Source organism: Sturnus vulgaris, chromosome 2, assembly GCF_052056855.1.
Source record: "Sturnus vulgaris isolate bStuVul1 chromosome 2, bStuVul1.hap1, whole genome shotgun sequence".
In the NCBI taxonomy this organism is placed as follows: domain Eukaryota; kingdom Metazoa; phylum Chordata; class Aves; order Passeriformes; family Sturnidae; genus Sturnus; species Sturnus vulgaris.
This window is the reverse complement of record NC_142244.1, coordinates 96004458-96024270: the sequence shown is the minus strand read 5'-3', so window position 1 is coordinate 96024270 and position 19813 is coordinate 96004458. Positions and strand designations below refer to the sequence as shown.

The 19813-nt window shown below is 38.3% G+C and overlaps 1 protein-coding gene across 2 annotated transcripts in view; it reads left to right on the top strand.

Moving 5' to 3' along the window:
• MYO16 (myosin XVI) overlaps positions 1 to 19813 on the top strand; it is a 368415-nt gene that overhangs the window by 19039 nt on the left and 329563 nt on the right. The window contains exon 1 of one of the 2 annotated variants that reach the window (XM_014883245.2): positions 13733 to 13796. The exons of the other annotated variant lie outside the window; for it this stretch is intronic. The gene's annotated coding sequence lies outside the window, so the exon portion shown is untranslated. Of the gene's footprint in view, positions 1 to 13732; positions 13797 to 19813 lie in introns of those variants that run through there. 2 annotated transcript variants of the gene reach the window in all.

The window sequence follows — 19813 nt, the reverse complement described above, 5'->3', positions numbered from 1 at the left end:
GCAGACTAAAAGTTCTGACATTTGGCCAGAGCTCATTGCTGGATGTAGCTGAGATTATCTGAACTACTTTATCACTAGGTTGCTGATCCAATGAGCTGCTTTAGGGTCCTAAATATTGTAGTTACCTCTAAAAGGTCATCCCTTCCTCCAAACTGGTTACCCATAGCTTAATATGGCAGACACAGTTTCATTTGGAAGGGAGGTAAGAGAGAGACATTAAACCCATTCAGTTAGCTGACACTTTCTTCTTCTGTGCCAGTCTGCACTCTCTATCCCTGCAGAGGTAAAATTATAGACAGCATTGTTCTCTCACATTGCTGGGCCATATATACAAGAACAAATGCATGATGGTGCTGAAGAAATGAGTTAATTCATGTCCTGATGTTACATATCTTGCTTCAGTCTCCTAGTAAATTTGTGATGGCATATAAGGACAAATTATTCAAAAGGATTTCCATAATAAAGGGCTCTCTCCCTTCAGTACACATTAAATTGTTCTGTAGCTCAGACACCGTTTTTATTTAATTCCTTTAAATATTAGTATGATTTTTTTTTTCATCATGTGGCTATATCTGTAACTACAAGCAAGACCATATATTTTGCTTGGGGAAAGGATCTATAGCTGCCTTTCTTCTTTCCCTTTGCCTTATACAACATAGTAAAGAACTTGCCCCCTTCAGGCTGTATTCTCTTTTGCAAATATCTGTGAATGGAGATGAGACTGTACCCTGGAATAGATGTTTGAGCTACGTGCACTCTTAGGCAGCACAGAGGTGTCTAATACTGTGGAGCTCAGCTGATGGCTCGAGCAGGCTGTCTGTTTATTTTAGGAGATATTGGCCTGTAGCAGCTAAAAGGTAGAATAGTTGCTACATGGTGCATTCAAATGTAATCTGCTCTTTATTGTCATTCTGGGCATTGAATAGTTCAGCTAAGCATATGGAATTTGCAATGAAATGCTGCCCAAAATAGTCTATAAATGTTTTATGGTGCCTAGGCTGGTAAAGGGTAAGGAATCTTTAAAGCACAATGTCCTGCCTTGTCTGTGCCTCCTGGCCAACTGGCAGGCAAATAGAAATAGGTGCAGCTGCAGCACCGTGTATTCTTTATGGCTGTGAGATGCTTGGATGCAGATTCTGGCCAAAATAAAGCTGTCCTAAAGCAAGGTGCCACATAGAGTAACACAAGATCTGTATAGTAGGCTTCAGTCAAAGCATAACAGCTCATCATGCTGGAAAATTATTTGACTACTAGCTTTAAAATTAATTTTTCACTTTTACTCTTCCCCATGATGCTCTGGTGAGGGAGTGAGCAGCAGCTGTGTGGTGCTTAGTTGCTGGCTGGAGTTAAACCCTGACAGTTTTTTGGTTCCTGAACAGGGACTTGAACAGTTGATGATAAGAGACTGACCAGAGCATATTAGAAGGGATTTATATCAGTTAACATTTGCGGGTCATGATATTGATTCATCTGTTTTTGATATTAATTTGTCTGATGTGTGCCGTGCTCTTTTGTTATTGGCTGTATGCGTTAAAGCTTGATGTTGGCTTTTGCCGTTTGTTGTGCTCTGTAGCAATTAGTGATGTTTAACCTGGGAGATTTGTTACTAAAACACTACCTTTACACTTAATCTGGCATTTGGCTTCTGTATAAAGCCATTACTGTACTTTGAGTACCATCTCATGGAAACAATTAACAAATATATTTCTTCCTCGGAGAGGTGTTTTTTTTTCTTTTTTTGTTGTGGAGGAAATACAGAATAGCAGTCTGAAAAAACTGTAAAGGATATAAATCTGAAGCTGTTAACTTCCTGTTAACAGCAGCAAAGAAGGATGTAAGGTTAGCATCAGGGCTAGTGCAGAAATGTGATAGGAGATGCTGTGGATTAGTTTTCCAATGGATGTTCTGACTCAGAGTTAGCACGTTTTCCATATAGGGGCTTCCTGTCTCAAGTTGCTCAGGTGTCACCAGCAGTGGCCTTCGAGTCAGCATTGGCAGCATGTGTGTGCATCTGGGACTGCCTCCATCCCAAGGGAAAACTCTCCCACAGATAGGCTGTCCTACCTTTCTCTTGCTGCTCCTCTCACCCCCAGCCTCCTTCCCTCCCAGAGGGAAGCTGAGCCCATATAGATGCCTTGCCTAACCTTGTTTTGACCCCATGCCAGAAGTGTGAACTTTGCCTTGGACTGGGTTCATTGGCCAGATTCTGTGTGTGGGATAAACTTGGAGAATCTGGGCCTATGAGTTCTGGGAATCCTCTGCAAAATCAGCACATCAGCTCATCATCAGCATTTCTGAAGAATATTCTTTTTGCTGCTTAGTTAAGTATCTCCATATGTTCAGTGGGAAGTGTTGCTGCAGGTGCATGCTGGTTTTTGAGTAAATTAATTCCTTCATATTCTGTAAATGCTACATCTTAAGATATGAAAAATTGCATTAATTTGGGAGTTCCTTCTGTTTTTCCAGTCTCTTATGGTAGACTATGGAACCCTGTGCTATTTGCATTTTTAATTTTTTTCTGTCTTGGTTTATCAAGAATTTTCTTAGTTATTGTTTGAATATCTAATCCTCTTTATTGTTTCCTGAATATGTTCACATAACTGAACCTGTGCATATTAGTGCTGAAGTAGATATGCCACTAATGTAATGGTTATGTTTGTCTTCTTTTTTTTCCATTTAAAAATGTTTGTTTTTAACACGCGAAAATTTACCTCCTGGATTCAAAATGTGCTGCTCTTGCCTTAAAGTTTTTGGATGAGGAGGAAATGTGGAGAAGTTAGTTTACAGCATGACTTCCATAAGGAAATTTTGTAAAGGAAAGGTGTAAAAACAGGTCTTGCATATTTTTTGGTCAATCCAGTGGTATACAAAGGTACACAAAGCCAGAAATGTGGCCAGAAGTAGCCAGGAAAAAACCTCACAAGAACTGTACCAGTGAACTGTGATGTCTTCAAAATAAAGCTTTTTCTTATGGGGTGCTGAATCCAATAGAGTGATGAACTGCCCTCAGTGCTAAGTAGCCTTTTTGGGAAATGATGGTGATGTGCAGCTCATTTCATCATTGTTCTTCGCAACAGCTTTTTTAAGGTGTAGACAGCAATATAGGAGAGCTCGTAATTCCTGACATAATGTTTCTCTAATCTAACTATTACCATGTTTTCCACATGGAAAATCCTCTCACCTCCAGCCTCAAAACCAACTTACTTTTCCATTCATCTTTGCTTAATGACTGCTCTTAATGACATTTTAGCTCTATATTTAAGTATCTGTCTGGTCTCTTACTGAATCTTGATTTATTATTTTAGTATAATAATGATTTCTTCCATCACCCTCAGATCCCAAAACACCATGTGAGCTTCCTTTTCTTGAGCCATTGTAATTATGCTTTTTTGCCAGAAACAGAGCAGCATTGGATTCTTGTCTAACTGTGTTAAAAAAGGTCTTTTAGTGAAGTGTATTTTAAGAGTTACACAGAAGCTCACACTAGGCCTAAGTCCATATGCTCTTAGCCTGAGGTAATCCAATAAAAGTCAACGTTAAACCTCTTACTTATTTCAGCACTAGCAAGATAAGCTGATGTGCTGAAGGATAATGAATGAAAATGCACAAAAATATCCGCAGTGTTTTTTGTTTGATCAGCCTAATAACCTACTAATGAATGGTTTGCAGCTATGTCTTATTCCAAAAGGTCATATAACATACTTAATTTATGCCCGAAAGGATAAATGTTTATTAAGAAAACTCACCATTGTCCATATTTTTCTTGAAAGCTATTTTGTTCAATTCTTGCAAGTATTTTCAATTGAGTCCACCTTCATGCAGCCTAAAAATGGTTATAATCCTAGATGAACTTGGAATTGGTCTTTTCTCCACAGCCTTTAGAGTAATGTAGTCATACTGAGTTCCACAACAGCTTTTTTTCAAACACGTTTGTCCTTTCCATGCCAAATCTATTAGCAATACTTGTTTATGCTGCTGTATTTTATAATCAAGAATAATGTGTTTACTCATAATCAAAGGTTTTTTCTATAATAAAGTCCATTTTTCATGACACCCTTGTTAGCAAAATGTGTTGCCCTTGGTTTTCACACATACAGAAAGGATAGATGAATGGAGATTAGGAAGGTTTAGAGAGCCAGTGTGGTGCTGGGCTGGTACTGACTTGTTTCCTTGCTCAGTTCTGGAGCCCTTTCACTTGGCCCCTGGGAAAGAGCAAGGTCTACAAGAAGCAGTGTTACTCCTTTCTTGAGGTCCCTTTGATGGTCTGGATTTCTTCTGCAATATTCCTTTCTTCAAAGGCAGTCCTTGCTACTTATGTGTGTGTGCAGCTCTTCCATGCACTGTACCTTGCAGTCAAGCACATAGCAGAGGATTTTTCTTATCCTGCTTCAAGTAAACATGTAATTTGTATTCTTCTATTTCCAGCCTTTTTAGTATTCTTGAACAGCTGCTTCAGGCCCCTTAGGATGAAGCATTAACATGTGGCAATAGTACACTACGACATTATACATATTGCTAATCGGAGTCTGCTGTGCAGTGCGTGCCCATAGGATTTCTGCCTAAGCTTTGTGCTATAATATTTAGGGCTAGACCGAGCAAACTTCAGTTTTGAGTGACCTGAGGATATTCAGGCTCTTGCCTGGCCAGGCTAGCTTTCTGCGTACTGGATGCTCTGGCAAGAGAAAGGTTCAGATATGTAATGCATAAAAAAAGTGCAAAAATTAGAATGAAAGACTCTGCTTCAGCTAAGTCAATGAAAATCAGGAAGATAAGTGGTACTAACAATGTATGAAGCAACTGAAAGCAAAGCCTGGAACCACAGCAGTATGTTCACTAACTGTCTAATATGGATAAGTCTCTCTTGAGTTAGCATGAATTTATATGTTGGATAACTAAATGAAATTTGATCTGTCAGGATAAGGTTATGTGATCCTAGTGATTTGTGCTATATAGGCATTTTGCTGTTCATTCAGTGTTTAATGCAAAACCAGGAAGTGCCTTGTTGTGGTCTCCAGAGATCTGAGTTTAACTGTGGCTGTACCCCAGGGGTTTCTTGCCACTGTCTGTAAGTTCATCTTTCCATTTCCTTTTTGAATCAGTCAAGTTGCTATCTTGAGGGAGGTGGGATCCAGGTAACAGAAACCCACATAGAGGTACAATGTGGGCAAGGGAAACTGAAAAGACATTTATGGAGCCATTTCCTCAGCTTATTACACCCAAAATAGAGTCATATGCTTAGGCTTCCCTATTTTCTAGCAACTTAAAAGGAAGTGATCCATCAGCACACCCTGTTACAAGATTACTATTCGTCCAAAATCAATCTTTTAGTAATGAGATCTAGATAATGATAAGCTGCATGAGTTGCCTTGGTAACCTACTGCCTCAAAAGTCTTATGTATAGCTTTAGGACTTGCAGGGGTGGGGGGTTTGGAATGGAAAAAAAAAATCAGTATGCAGAGAAATGACTAGTTTTGTCCAAGGGACAGATCTTGCAGAGAACTTTTCTGTCTCATCAAATTCCAGGAGAATTTTTTTCATTAAAGTGCATTGTATCAACTATGGTGATGCTGATCCAGCTCATGTGAAATTAGATTTTTTTTTTTTAGACAAACTCACAATCTGTCCCTAATTAAAACAAAAATCAGCACAAGTGTGATCTCTTTTGGTTACCATATAAAGGCCAGATCTAGAGTCAAGATCTAGTCTATCTTTTGTGTGAGGCAAAGAAGGGAAAAATCATTAACTCTACTGTATTTTGTGAAGAGGAGCACTATGTCTTTAAAACGTAAGAACAAATGGTTTTATCAGTAGCAAAAAAATGCTAATTATTTGGACAGTTAAATCACTTAGTTTGTGATGACCAGCAGTGTGCTCTGATTTAGCAGCATTTCAGGGGCTTTAGCACTTTACGGACACTTTGCCTGAAAGACCTTGTGTGCATGGTTTCCCAAAAAGCTTTTTTCTTTTATTGGTGATGAGTTTTTTGGAAGAGAGATAGAAATACAAGACTTTTGTAAAGTTTTCTCTGTCTCCTAAAGAAACTCAGCAGTTCATAAATTAAAGAGACTGACTCCAAAAAAGATATTTCTCCACTACCTTTCCTGTAAATAATGATGTATTAAGCATCTGGTTTTGTGTCTTGTAGCCTTTGAAGCTTTTTTAAAGATTTACACTTGTCATAAGATTACAATATAAGGAGTTGGCTGGAGCTAACAGAGAGGGTAGAGTTTCTGAATAAATGAAACTATACATAAGAACGAAAGAAGGTAAATAAATCCAGGTTGCGCTTTAAATGAGACTTGAGCAGTTATGGCAATATGAGTTCTGTTTCTTTTCTCAGCATTCCCTTCTCAAGTTTAGAAGGAAAAAATAAAACTCTTCACTTAAATGGAAAATAGAGATGAGACAATGGAGGAAAACATCTTCCTTAATTAATGTAATGGAAAAAAGATACACCAGTTGACAACCAATCTCAGCGACTGCATAAGTCACACTCAGGTCCCTGTGTTGTGAATTTGATACAGTTTAATGTTTTTATTCAATGTCTGACATTTCAGTCAAAGTACTCTGATTTTTTTTTTTTTTTTTTTTTTTGCTGCTCTTCAGGAAGAATATGAATCAATCTACCTAATGAATTTTAGGTATTTATATGTTTATATATAATATTTGTATTATAGATATCAGTTAAGGAAGGCTGAAATCAGTGACATGACAAAAGCTGCATTAATGCAAGCAATCAGGCCTGGTAAGTCTTTCTGATTCTGTGTAGACACCAAACAAATGCAAAACCCTTCATACGTTAGGTAAAGAATGATATAAGATTTAAATTACTTCTGTGTGTGGTAAAGGAGTCACAAAGTTATCATTCAAAATCAAACTGACGAAAACAGTGCATGTGAAAATATGTCCTATTGCTTTTGTTCTTTTTTCTCTGTTAGAATATAATTAATACAGTGCAATAAGAAGCTAATTATAATGGTATTGTCTTTATTGACATCTTACTCAAACAGCTAGTAAAACAGAATTGGTATAACTTCATATTTCACAATGCCTCTCTTATTAGCAGAGCTGTAGGTTCATTTCTGCAGAGAGTATAATAACTTTTGAGTCAGGAATTTATCTGGTATCATTACTCTTATCAGTTCCTCCAATTGCTAAGTTGCTAGTGGGTATTTAACAATTTCCTCCTTGCCTATTTTCACCTTGTGTATTTTCTGCCCAGCTTTGGTTGCCCTGTCTGCCACTACAAGGGCATAATGTGTCTATTTGGATATGCAAATGATGATATACTCATTTTCTCAAAGCAACTTCAGAGAATATCTACTTTCAGTGCTGGTATAGCTATTTCAAACAATGAGTATGTATTACTAGAATCTTCTTTTTGGGCTAAATTTGTTTGTTGAATAAAGTTAAATTCTAGTCTTGCCCATATTGGGTAGGTACTCCACAAGTAAAGGCCTTGTTTCTGTAAGTCAGAGCAGATTCATTACTCGAAATCTGATAGCATATGAGGTGTGGCAATTTTTGCAAATTGATATCAGCATATTTCATCTGTAAATTAAGTCCTTAGTGGGTTTAACAGATGCTGGGCATACTCAGTATGTTATGAGGGGCAGTCAAAATCCTGCAGCTTTAGCATGGTGAATCAAATCATATTAATTGTGCCATAGCAAAACTGGATAAGTCCATATCAATTTATTGGAATCAAGGTAGTGACTTTGCTACAGCAAAGTACAAATAAAAATATATATTTGATAAACAACACTAGTACATAGAGCCACTGACAGAAACACAAGGAGTAAAGCTGTTGAAGACCCAGTAACAATACAAACCATGGATCCTGTTACATTATGTGTTTCATTATCTTGTTGAGTGCCTGAATAAAATTTGACTTAGTTTTAATGACTCTTGCTTTTCATAGATGTTTTCATAATTGTAACAGCAACTAGTAACTCTTCTAATGTTTAGTTAGCACTAGGTGTTAAACATAATAGTCTAATTATTCCTATTAAGTTTGACTGTATGAGAAGGTATATTTTTTCAGACTAATTTTGCTTTAGTTTAACATATTAAAAAATTTTACAGTACTAATTGATTTTTGGGGAAAAGTACTCTTATTTTAAAGGTCGTGTGATGTTGTGAATTGACAAACATAAATAGGAAACAGTGCAGTCTCCTCTTCATTTGTTTTGTTAACAACACTGTTCTACTGTCAGCATACATAGGTAAGAGAATAAAGATACGAAAGTAAAAATTTTGAAAGACCTGATGTGGCAAGGAAGGATAAGCATGATTTTAGATGATAATAACTAAAATTAATATGATTGCAATTTGAAATATGAAAGTAAGCAGTGTTCACTCTAATTCTGACTTGTTAACTTGCTGATACAAATGAAGTTTTACAGATACTTATGTATTTTTACTGTCTCACACTGGCAATTATTATTTTATAGTTACTGTTAGTAGTAGTACTAGTAGACCACCTAAATATGTTAATGTAATCATTAAAACTAACAATACGATGGGTGTAGGGCCTTCCTTATCTGAAGAAAATGAAGGTGCTGAAACCCTTGCAAGAGTAGATAGCATTTGTCTCAATTGAGCCTTTTAAAAAGTTCTCATTAAAAGTCTCTGTAAGGCTTTACCTAATCCTTGTGATGCAACAAACTTTGTTATAGAAGATGCATTTTTATTTATTTCTTCCCTCTGAAATCAGTTTGCCCTAAGACTGTATTTAAAAAACCCCAAACTATAAGATATTAAAAAAACTACATTATGCAGTGATGGTAATTTTTGATTTTTGAACAAATACCTGTTTGCCATTAAAGACCGTTCATTGCATGTCAGTGTTGGTTCATCTTAATGAAAAGAGAAGGGTGCAATCAGTCAAAACCAATATGTCATAATAATATATGTCAAGCCTAAAATAGCAACTGTAATAAAAATGCCTAAATACAAATAAAGATATCACCAGTTTTTTACTGTGTGGGGACTAACTTGCAGTCTCTTTGTTTTCTGCTTGCATCAACTTATGTGACCTGATGATTGCTTATGTTGGAATCAGTTGATTTGCTGACTACCCCTTTTGTCTGTTTGATTCACCCATTTTATCAAGATGATTTTTTGTTGTGATACTGTCCAATGATTTAATTAAAAAAAAATCAGAAGAAAAAGCTGCTCAGTTTGTGAATGCTTTTCATCTAGGGTGTTTTACAAGTGTGAAGGGTATATTTGCTGGTTTTTACAGACTAAATTCCTGAGAGTCTTAGCAAGTTAAAATTCCACTTGTATAGAGCTGGATCTCTACTAGAAGAATATAGAGGTACCCATGGGTGCATTTAAAAAAAATATATATGGGGATTGGAAACGTTATGTAAAATCAGAGTTTTCATTCCTTTATTTGGATCTAAATCAATAAATAACTGAAATTGAAGCCAAAAATCATGTTGTATGACCTTTTGTTCTACTTCAGAATAGTCTGATTGGCAGCCCATGGGCCAGATATGACTGGAAAAAATAAAATGGGTTTTGAGATGCGGCCTTGCTCAGAGGATGGAGAAAAAAAATAGATTCCTGGCATTTTATGAAGCCCAAAGCTGTCAAACCATTCTAGTGTGACCGTGTAGCCCTTGACACTAAGGTCTGTGAAGCACCCACAATGTCTGTGAGTTTGTGGCCCTGGGAAATGCCAAGCCTGGAGAGGAGCCCATGATAGTTCCCCCAAGGTGACATCTGCCCTTAGCAAAAGCAGGACAATGTTCTTGTAATTTAGTGGCTGTGCGTGATGGTTCTGTGACTTGAAATAAGTGTTACAGTCTGGCAAGTAAAATGTTGCTTTTATTCTAGGAGTTGCATTCGGTTTGCATAGCCAGGTTTCAATAGCAGGGAGACTACAGAGGCAGTTTCTGTGAGAGCCTTCTCCAGAAGGCTCCCCCTTGTCCAACAGAGCTAATTCCACCTGGCTCCTGGACCTGCTGTGGCCCAGGCTGAGCCCATCAGTGATGGTGGTAGCACATCTGGAATAACTTAGTTAAGAAGAGGAAAGAAAAAAAAGTTGCTGTGGAACAACAACCAAAAGAGTGAGAATGCACAGCCCTTCAGACACCAAGGTCAGTGTACAAGGAAGAGCAGGAGGTGCTGGAGCTGCTGAGCAGAGATTCCCCTGCAGCCCGTGGTGCAGACAGATCATGGTGAGGCAGCTGTGCCCCTGCAGCACATGGGGGTTCATGCTGGAACAAATATCCACCTGTAGACTATGGAGGACCCCATGCTGGAGCAGGTGCATTCCCAAAGGAGGCTGAGACGCCATATGAAGCTTGGGGTGGAGCAGGCTCCTGGTGAGACCTGTGGCCCCATAAAGAGAGGAGTCTACACTGGAGCAGGTTTGCTGGCAGGACCTGTGACCTCGTGGGAGACCCCTGCTGGAGCCGTCATCCTGAAGGACTGTGGAAGGGATCCGTGCTGGAGCAGTTCATGAATAGCTGCAGTCTGTGGGAAGGACTCATTTTGAAGATGATTCTGCTGTTCTTGGGACCTAGGAAGTGAAAGGGAAGTGAGGGTGGTGTTTATAAGTATTGTTTTCTGTACCTTCATGTGGAGAGCTAGGTTGAAAGGATAGGGCAGGAGGGAATCTTTCCCAATGACTTGCAGCTGTACTGATTGCTGAGAAGTGGAAACATCTGTGTCTGGCCAATGAGTTTGGGGGATATAAAGGAGTGGGTTAGCTGGCCACAGTTACAGGCATTTGCAGTTAAAACACTTGAGACCCAGAGTCTGCCAGAATAAGATCAGGAGGCTGCTGGCTGTGCTGTGAGGAGGTGAGGGACATGCAGTTGTCCAAGGGACAGATATGGTGAGAAGATGTTATGTAAGGGAAAGACGGGGCTAGGTGGCTGGGAAAGCGACAGGCTGGGGCTTAGCCAGTCATGCAGAAGGAAAGAAAGAGTCAGAACTATGTGGAACTGCCTGTAAGAGAAGGAATCAGTACTGTGTGAAGCTGCCTATAAGGAAAGGAGTCAGTTACCTGAGAAAGGTCTATGAAAGGAGGAAAGAAGCTCATTAAGAGAAGAATGTATGCGGAGTTTGCTACTAAAGGATTGGTGGTGATACCAGCTGTGTCCACCTCGACATAATAACTGCAACACCTTCATATAGATTTAGAGTAGCTGCTAGTGACGTCTAGACTTGGTCTTGTTTGTAGATTCCTAATTTTGGGATTATGTAAAGGCTAGGTATTCATATGGAAGCTGTACTACTGCTACTGTACTATTCCTTGTTTTCAAAAATGAGTCCATGGAACACATGCCTGTGGGAATGATGCTGAGTATCTGCACATATTCATGCCCTGGTTTTGGCCATGAGTTTGTAGTCTGTGTATGCAAAGATAGCTGCCATCTGTCCTCTGCTTGAAGTCCTTCAGATGTAGGTAACAGCTCTGGGGTCAAAGATTCAAATACTTTAATGAAAGGATGAGGGGGACAGTAGACACCAGACCAATTGCTAATGTTTTATTTTACTTAGATGCCTTTATAGTGCAATACCTGTAAGAGTTCCAGCAAAGGTAATTATAAATTGAATGCATGCTTAGATGAAATAACCTCTCACATTAAGCAGAGTGTAATATTTCTTGAAACACCTTTTCAGAGCTCCTTATTTGTCAAAGAGAAAACAAAATATATTAAGAGAATTAATATTGCAAGTTGCCTAGAAGTGTAGAGCATCATAAATTTTGTTAGGAGAGCAGAGCAATCACCTAGCTTTTTACACTAGTGTAAGAGAAGTCCATAAGGTGAAAGGTGTTATTTCCTAGTACTGTATTGATATGAATTAATTGTTTTCCTGCTTAGTACCTCCAATTCCTCCCATCTCCCTTTTTAGCCTGTTTCCCTCCCCATCCCACATTCCCTTCTTCCCAAGCTGACCTCCTAGTGCCTCAGTGGAAACACCAATTATAGGATCATTACTGAGTGCATAGAACTTACCTCTCCCAGAATTTGCAATCACTTTTTTGGTTGAGAAAAAAATCAAAGCCAAGTAATAGAAAATAGTAATAGAAACCCATTTTCCGATTCTGAACAAGTAATTCGTTTGCTATGCTGAGACACAATGGAATTTATCTTACAGCACTTTCCTAACTCTTGCTTGTTGGAGAGCATAGTCAGGAACTGAAACAACTTTTACTTAAAAATACCTTTCTTCATCTTCCCTTTGTTCCACACCTTTTTCTTGAACAAGCCCGCCTAAATCCCTGACCAAAATGCTGTTTCAGGTTTCAGTTCTGCTGGGGGAAGAAATTAAAGTCCTTGGTTGCTAGTCCATACAGATGTGTTTTATGTCTCAGATCACAAAATATAGTGTGTTACACCAATGTGGCAGTAACTGGAATTTCAACTGTGAACCCCATACTGTCTTACAGATGTGTTTTACACTCAGTCTGAGGCCTAGGCCTCCCAATCAGTTTGACTTTTGAGCTTGAGCACAGTGAGATCTGAAACAGTGATGATGTTATTAAGTAGGCAGAAAGAAGTGTGCTGGTACATTACCATGTTCAGAGATGTGTTGAGTCCTGAGGTATTGCTGGTCTCCATGCAGCTTTTCTGTGTTAAGAGTGGTCAGAATCTCAGTGTTTTATGCATATTATCAAGAGTGTCTGAAGGCAGATTCATCACTTTTCTTGAAAACCATTTGGGTCAAGCTGTGGTGCAGCCTAGTTCAAACAGAAGTACATTTCCTCTGTGAGTAAACTTAGTTGTGAAGCAGTTGCCAGCTTGTGAAGATAAAGACTCAGTCAATGAGACAGTTTCAGCTCCCACTCATACTATTGCCCTGGATGATTGCCTAGTCTCCTCACTAGGATCCAAATCTGCGTTTGAGGATGCCCTTATTTACATAGTATTGATGTGTTAGACTTTGGAGCTTTAAAAACTGTTGCTTGCTGCACCAGAGATCCTGCTTTTGTTCTCACGGGTTGTTTTGTTTGGAGTTTCATTTCATATAAATGTAGAAGACACACTGCCTCCATTTAGTGATTCAGAGCATGCTGCAAGCCCCCACTGATTGTGGGGAAGTTGTCAAAGCAGGATTTGCTGGAGCATCCCTGCCTGTCTTCTGACAGGCTCACCTAGCACTGCATCTCTTCTAAAGACAAAGCACCCTCCATCTCACTAGCCACCATCCAGTTTGTTAGTGAGGCATGGCAGGGGTGAGAGGGTCCCCACTCCCTCCAGGCCACATGCACCGAAGGGAAAGCTTATATGGAGCATATGTGCACAGCCATGCTAGCACAGTCTTATCTGTAATTTGCATATGCTTGGGTCAAGAATGCTGGGGAAGCCTTGAATTTTGAGGTTGGCAACAGTGCTGTTTATTTTTCTGGTTGCTCAAGTGTGTCCCAGTGCAATAGTTCGACTTGTAGTCAAAATATGTCCTGGTTTTAAATTTGAGGAAGTAGCTAATTTTTGTAATTAAAATCACTACAAGTTAAATACTGTGCAGGTGATGACCAAAGATTGCTAAATGCAGAGTTAAAATGGTTATGTTAAACCAGTAGCCTAATAGTAAAAAGCAGAGATCAATATACACTAAAATACGCTGTATGTACCAGGCAGCAATTCACCATATAGTGTGAGGTGAGCAGCATTGCTTGGCTAACATGTTTCCATGTTGCTGAGTTGCTATGGCAATATCAAACCAATGAATAAACCACATCACAGAGACAGGGAGGTGAGTAAGTGTGAAATTGATTCAGTGGAACACAGGAATATGTGGGAGCAAAATTGGTCAAGATAGAATTTCTGGTAGGAATATCTATTTCTTTTCACATTTTCAATAATGTATTATGATTGCTTTTTAAAGCATTGAAATCTTGTAGGTATTTTTTCCACCATAATCTCTTATATGTTTTTTATCTGATGCTATGTGTGTGTTTCAAAATATATAAGGTATTTAATCCATTAATAATGAATATAGCTAAATATAAAATGTATGTGATCTTTCCTATAAATTAATTTAGTTGATAGTTGTATGAAGTCTTGGTAAGAAAAAATAAGTTGACTACAAGTTTCATTACTAGCTGTAAGCTAATATTGTAGTAGTTGCATTTGAAAACATGCTTTTACATACACCAGGCTTTAACTTGTTCTTTATTTCTCAGTGTGCCTTATAGTGATAGAATCCACAGAAATGCCCTAGAGACACCACTTTTTGGATAGCACATTGATATAATAAAAGATATCTGTGCTTATAAATGGATTGCACAAATATTGATCATGCTTCATTGCCCCATTTTGTGATTTATGTGACCAATGTTTGGAATGTCTTAGGAAGAAAATATTTTGGATTTTTTTCCCATTTATTTTAAAACATTCTGTGAAAAAACAATTATACTAAAATGTGCTATCAGCAGTATATTTTTGTTATCTATGGAAAATAAAATACCTATCAGGCATGTTTTTAATTAGAATTTCAGTTTTGCTAATTTGTCTCAGTTCAGTTGGATGATCAAATAATGATAAAGGTTTTATTCCTGGAAAAGATCCTGCTATAGAGGAATAGAAGGTTATTTTCTGTTTGTGTGTTATTAGTGTTAGAAATTGATATTGTCTAAGACATAAATCTATTTTTAGAACATTTTTTAGGCTTTCTGGCAGGAGGCATACATCCATGAGTTTCAGTGCTTGTAGTTCGTACACTATTTATTTGATCTAAACTTGCTGCTTATTTATAGCTTAAGAAAAAATCTTGATGTCTTTCATGTGCTTTTGTTTCATTCTATCTCCCCCTGTGAGTGTATCTCTGTGTTGAAGCCCTCTTTATTTTATTTGTCCCTGAAGAAAACTATGTATGATAACAATACTAAGTTAAACAGCATTAAATTAGATTTTATTTAATTTTATAAAAGGCCAAAATGGTCTTATCAGTCAATAAAATGAAGCCTGTAGTTTGTCTGAAGTCCTACTCTGTCACATAAAAGCCACTGTGGTCCTGCTTTGGTTTCTTTAGTTCAAAGTAGAACTTTAGTTTATTTACAGAATAGAAACCAGTATTTATTTACATCTAACCATTTAACTTAGTTTTTAGAGAACAGCATTTGTCAAATTATTAATAAAGAAGTTGCTGACTGATGCTTTTTACATCGGGATGGAACAATAAGACAAAAACACAGAGTGGATGTTGGCTGAACACTGAAGCTTTTGTGATTTGGAGTTTTGAAGATAGGAACAAAACTCTTTTGTGATACAACATCTTGAAAAAGCCCTTCAGTTACATTTTCCTGCATTTCCCTGCAAGCATTAAGTTCTAAATAAGACTAAATAATATTCCTATTATGTAATGTTAAGACTAAATAATATTCCTAAATTCAGCTCACATGCTGATAAGCAGCTGGATCTCAAGAATGTTCAGTTGTGTTGTTTTCATATGTGAATAAAATCCCTAAATTAGTTGATCAAACCTAGATAGATCAAGGTTAAACAGATGTAAAAGGAAATAATATAGACCCGGATCTAGTTTTTTTTGTACACTGCTTGCATATGAAGTGTCTTTCTTCATTTGTCACTGACCATTTGGGCTGTGCACCTATATGAGACAGGTCCAGCCTGGTGATATCCAGCAGGGACGTGGCAAAGGCAGAGTTACCACTGCTGAAGCTTCTGCCCCAGCCCACTGGTGAGCTCTCCTTGAGCTGTGATGATTATTGGGTTGGCCTGGATGAAGACAAGCACACAACTGAAATAGAGGATGTTCTCTTTGAGGAAAGGTGCTTTCAAAAGAGGTTCAGTTTTCCACCTACTGCTTTGACTTCCTCACTTTTGGTGCATATGGTGCCAAAATTGCAGAGACTTGTTGCTACTTTGAAAGCACAGGAAGATCTCTTTCAAGAGGTATCTGAAAGTCTCCTTATCAGCAGAGCTTGGTAAGGAGCCCAGTGTGTGTATAACCCCTGAACCATTGCTTTCAGAATCTTTGAAAGCTTTTTTTAAAGCCCAAAATCTTTGTGAGACATATATGGCTAAGAAGCAAGTCTTTGGGGTAGGGAAGGAAGAAGTGTCTCTTCAGCAGCCCAGAGGAACCCTCCAGATCAAAGGCTCCTTTTCTCATATTGCTACACCTTCAGCTTTTTTATCTCCTATACAATGAAATTACTTAGGTTAGCTGCCCTGAGTAGGCAAGCCAAAATAGCTTTCTCTACCCCTCTGTGAGTAGAAGAATCTCTGCCAAACTACTGGTGCCTCCTCTTCCTGCCCTCTGATGATGACAAGGGTTCATTTTAACAGAAGCCTGTGTCCAGTCTTGTAGCATCTCAGGTGCTGCCTGAAGTGGTGAGTGCCATATGGTCCCTCAGCAGCATCAGTGTGCCCTTGCTGGCAGCTCTCATAGCTGCTGTGTGATGCTCAGAGAGACACACCTGTAACAGCAGAAGCAAAAATGAAAGAATGCATGTTAGGAGAAATGCATCCAGGCATCCACTTCAGGTAAGCAGGAGAGCTGAATACCATATGGCCCTGGAAATGTTCTCCTCTCGGAACTGTTTTTGGGTGTGTGATACTCTGTACTGTCAATTACTTTGTGTAAGTCCATCTAATTAAAGTCACAGAGATGAGAATAATGAATGCATGGAAAAAAGTTCTGTCTTTACCCCAGCAACTAACTACGTACACAGTTCAAAAAATCCTGATCTGTATACTTTGCAAGACTCAATAGGATGGAAGTGGCATTTTGAGTAAATTTCTTTTCTTATGCATTCTGTGTTTGGGGTTGGTTTCAGGTTTCTTCTCATAATCCAGTGTGCCAGCAGTGGGGCACTGGGAGCAGCAGCAGGAAGAGCCTATCTGCCTCCACAGCACCCACAGTTTCCCTCAGCCCAGGGGTGAGAAGGAAGGAGGCATGTTCAGTACAAGCAGAATGTTACCAGGCACTATAAAGTCAAATTCTTTCATAGGATTATAACCTCACTTGATATGTAGCTTTGTGTAATAGCAAAACCACTTTATTCTGTATCATAATTCAACATCACACCTGCTAAAACCCCTTACTTACGTACAAGTCATTGTTTCTTATATAGTTAGTCTATGTATTTTCAGTGGGTTTTATTTTTTGGTATACAGAGAGGGGAGGAAAAACCAGAGTCTGACTAGGAGATTTTTTTTTTTTTTTTATGGAGGGTGTCCTTTGGATTAGTTTATACTGTGGCATCAACTTGCTGCTTCATAAGTTACTGAGGTAAATTTTCCTTGTTCTTTTGTTTAACTTTTCTTTTTTAAAAAATGGGGGTTAATATATTTTTAATATATTTGAATATATTAAATATTAACATATTAGGAATATCTTATTACAAATTATCTTATTTGAGCACTGCAGCTAACTTTTTGGTGTTAGAAAGTTTCAAGAGGAGTTTCTTAGGATTAAAGAAGATGCTCAGGTGAATGCAATTTTCAGTTCACTTCAGTGCAGGATGAGGCACTGAGCTGTGACCATGAATAAGAACTGTACCTGTGACTCAATCTCTGCCACTGTTTTTCTTGGAGCCATTTAGTCACTTGTCATCTGGTCAGAGCTGTCTGATGTGGGCAGAGGGCACAGGGCAGAAGTTGGAAGGCTTCTGAGGAAGGCTGAGAAGCTTTTATTTTTTCTTCACTGGGGAATATGTTTTTGACTGAGCAATTCTGGGAGAATCCTTAGTCACTAATTCCCTTTGTACTTGCTTTGGATTTGGTGACAGTCTCTTTCCGGCTGTTTTGGAATATGCGGCTCCTCCTTGAGCATAACAGTTGTCTTGGGAATTTCCCAGTATGTTTCAAGCTTTCCTGAAATGTGTTCGTTTGGTAAATCATTTATTTTAACCCTAGGTGCCATCCACCACTCTTTTGTGCATCATTGCCAGTGGTTTCTATGGTCTACCTTCAGTCGTGTGTGAGTTGTCTGTTTTCCTCTGTTATTCTTCCATGCATCTCTTTAATAGAGGCTGTATTTTCATAAGATCTCAGACAATCTGCTTTGCTTTACTGTCTGTTCCTTGAGGGATTACATTAGCTGTAGATTTAATTAATTGATATAACTCTATTCTAAAACCCTTTGTGACAACATGCACCACTTAAATCTATTAGTTGGATATTCCAGCTAAATAGTTATCTTTTTGTGCTGCACTACTGTAGAATGAATAAAGCAGAAGAGTGGCTCATGTGATCGGTTAGGTAGTGGAAATGGGAGCACAGAAACAGCAACAAGTTTGCCTCCTTCCCTGGCAGTTGAAAGAGAATCAAAGCACAGAATCATTGATCTTGAATCACTATTGTGACACCGTTTGGTTCTTCCTACAGTCCATGATACATCATGGTGAATCCTGCAGTCCTGGTTTTCTACTTGTTGAGACAAAAGGATCCACAAGAGGTTTTTTTCTCCTACTTTCTGCCTTTGTCTTTGAAGAACTGGATGGCATGAAGACTATCAGCTCACCTGCTGATACTTTATGAATTGAGCTGCATCAATAATGGCTCTAGTGCATAAGTTCCTAAAGAGAAATTGGTTTGCTGACCTTTCAATACCTGTATTTTTGGTATTTAATCCTTAAATATAAATGCACCAGATTATTTTTTTTTATTCCTGTGTTAGGGACTTCATGTATTGCAAACGTGCTGGAACACCTCTCCTATGAGGAAAGGCTGAGAGAGTCGGGGCTGTTCAACCTGATGAAGACAAGACTCCAGGAAGACCTTATAGCAGCCTTCCAGCACTTGAAGGGGGCTTATAAGAAAGATGGGGACTTTTTTTTTTTGCAAGGCCCGCATTGTTAGGACAAGGGGAAATGGTTTTAAACTTAAAGGAGTTGATTTGTATTAGGAAAATACACAGAAGAGGTTTTTTACAATCAAATTTTGTGTCCTTTGGGGTATCTTCTTATGCCTTTGCTATGCCTAGTGCTAGACTGTGCTATAGTGAAGTTGAAGTTTTAATTTTCTTCACTTCTACATAAAAATTTAGTTCTTGGTTTTCTGGGGGAAAGTCAGTTTTCTATCAGGGCTGGTGAGAATAGATGCTACACTACCTTTTCCAATAGTGCATAAGGTCTGGGTGGAAAGGTCCCAGAGAGGGCTTCAGCAGAGCAGAAGTGAATACTTGACCTGGTTTCCCAATTTTCTTGACTCTTCTCTTAAGTCAGCATTAGGGTATTCTGTGTTATTAGTCAGTGGTGTGGCAGGTGTGACCTGGATTACTTGGCACTAAAAAATTGCAGGATGTGATTTTGCCAACTCAGGACTCTTGACTGTAACGCTGTATCAATTCCAACTGCTTTAATTACATTCTGATTAAATTTTTGCTTTACTATTTCTATTGGCTATAGCACACTTAAGGTTATTAAAGCACTGTGAGCTACTACCATTGCTCATAAACCCCTGTCATGTTCCATGTTATTGCTTGGCTGATTCTCTTGCTCTCTCTAGTAAAAGTCATATAGGACTTGGAGATTTCCATGTAAATTAGGTGTTTGTATGTGAATAAAGTTTTTCCTAGGAGATTCAGGTTGTCATGTGTAGACCCTAACATTTACAAATATTAACGCTCCAGTGTGTGAACATAGCTGTGTCAGTGAAAATTTATTACATTCAATAGGTCATTGTTTTTAATGTAGATTATTGGTGAGAAGTTACTGTCACCACAAAAATGTATTTATTTCTTAGAAGCATGTACTAATAACTAAGTTGGTACTTATTTTCGTTTGGATTAAGTAGTGTTATTTTTAATATTTAGCAGAATTGATAGGGTTATTTCCCTCTCACAGAGAAACTTCTGACTGTTTCCTCTCTACAGAAACTTC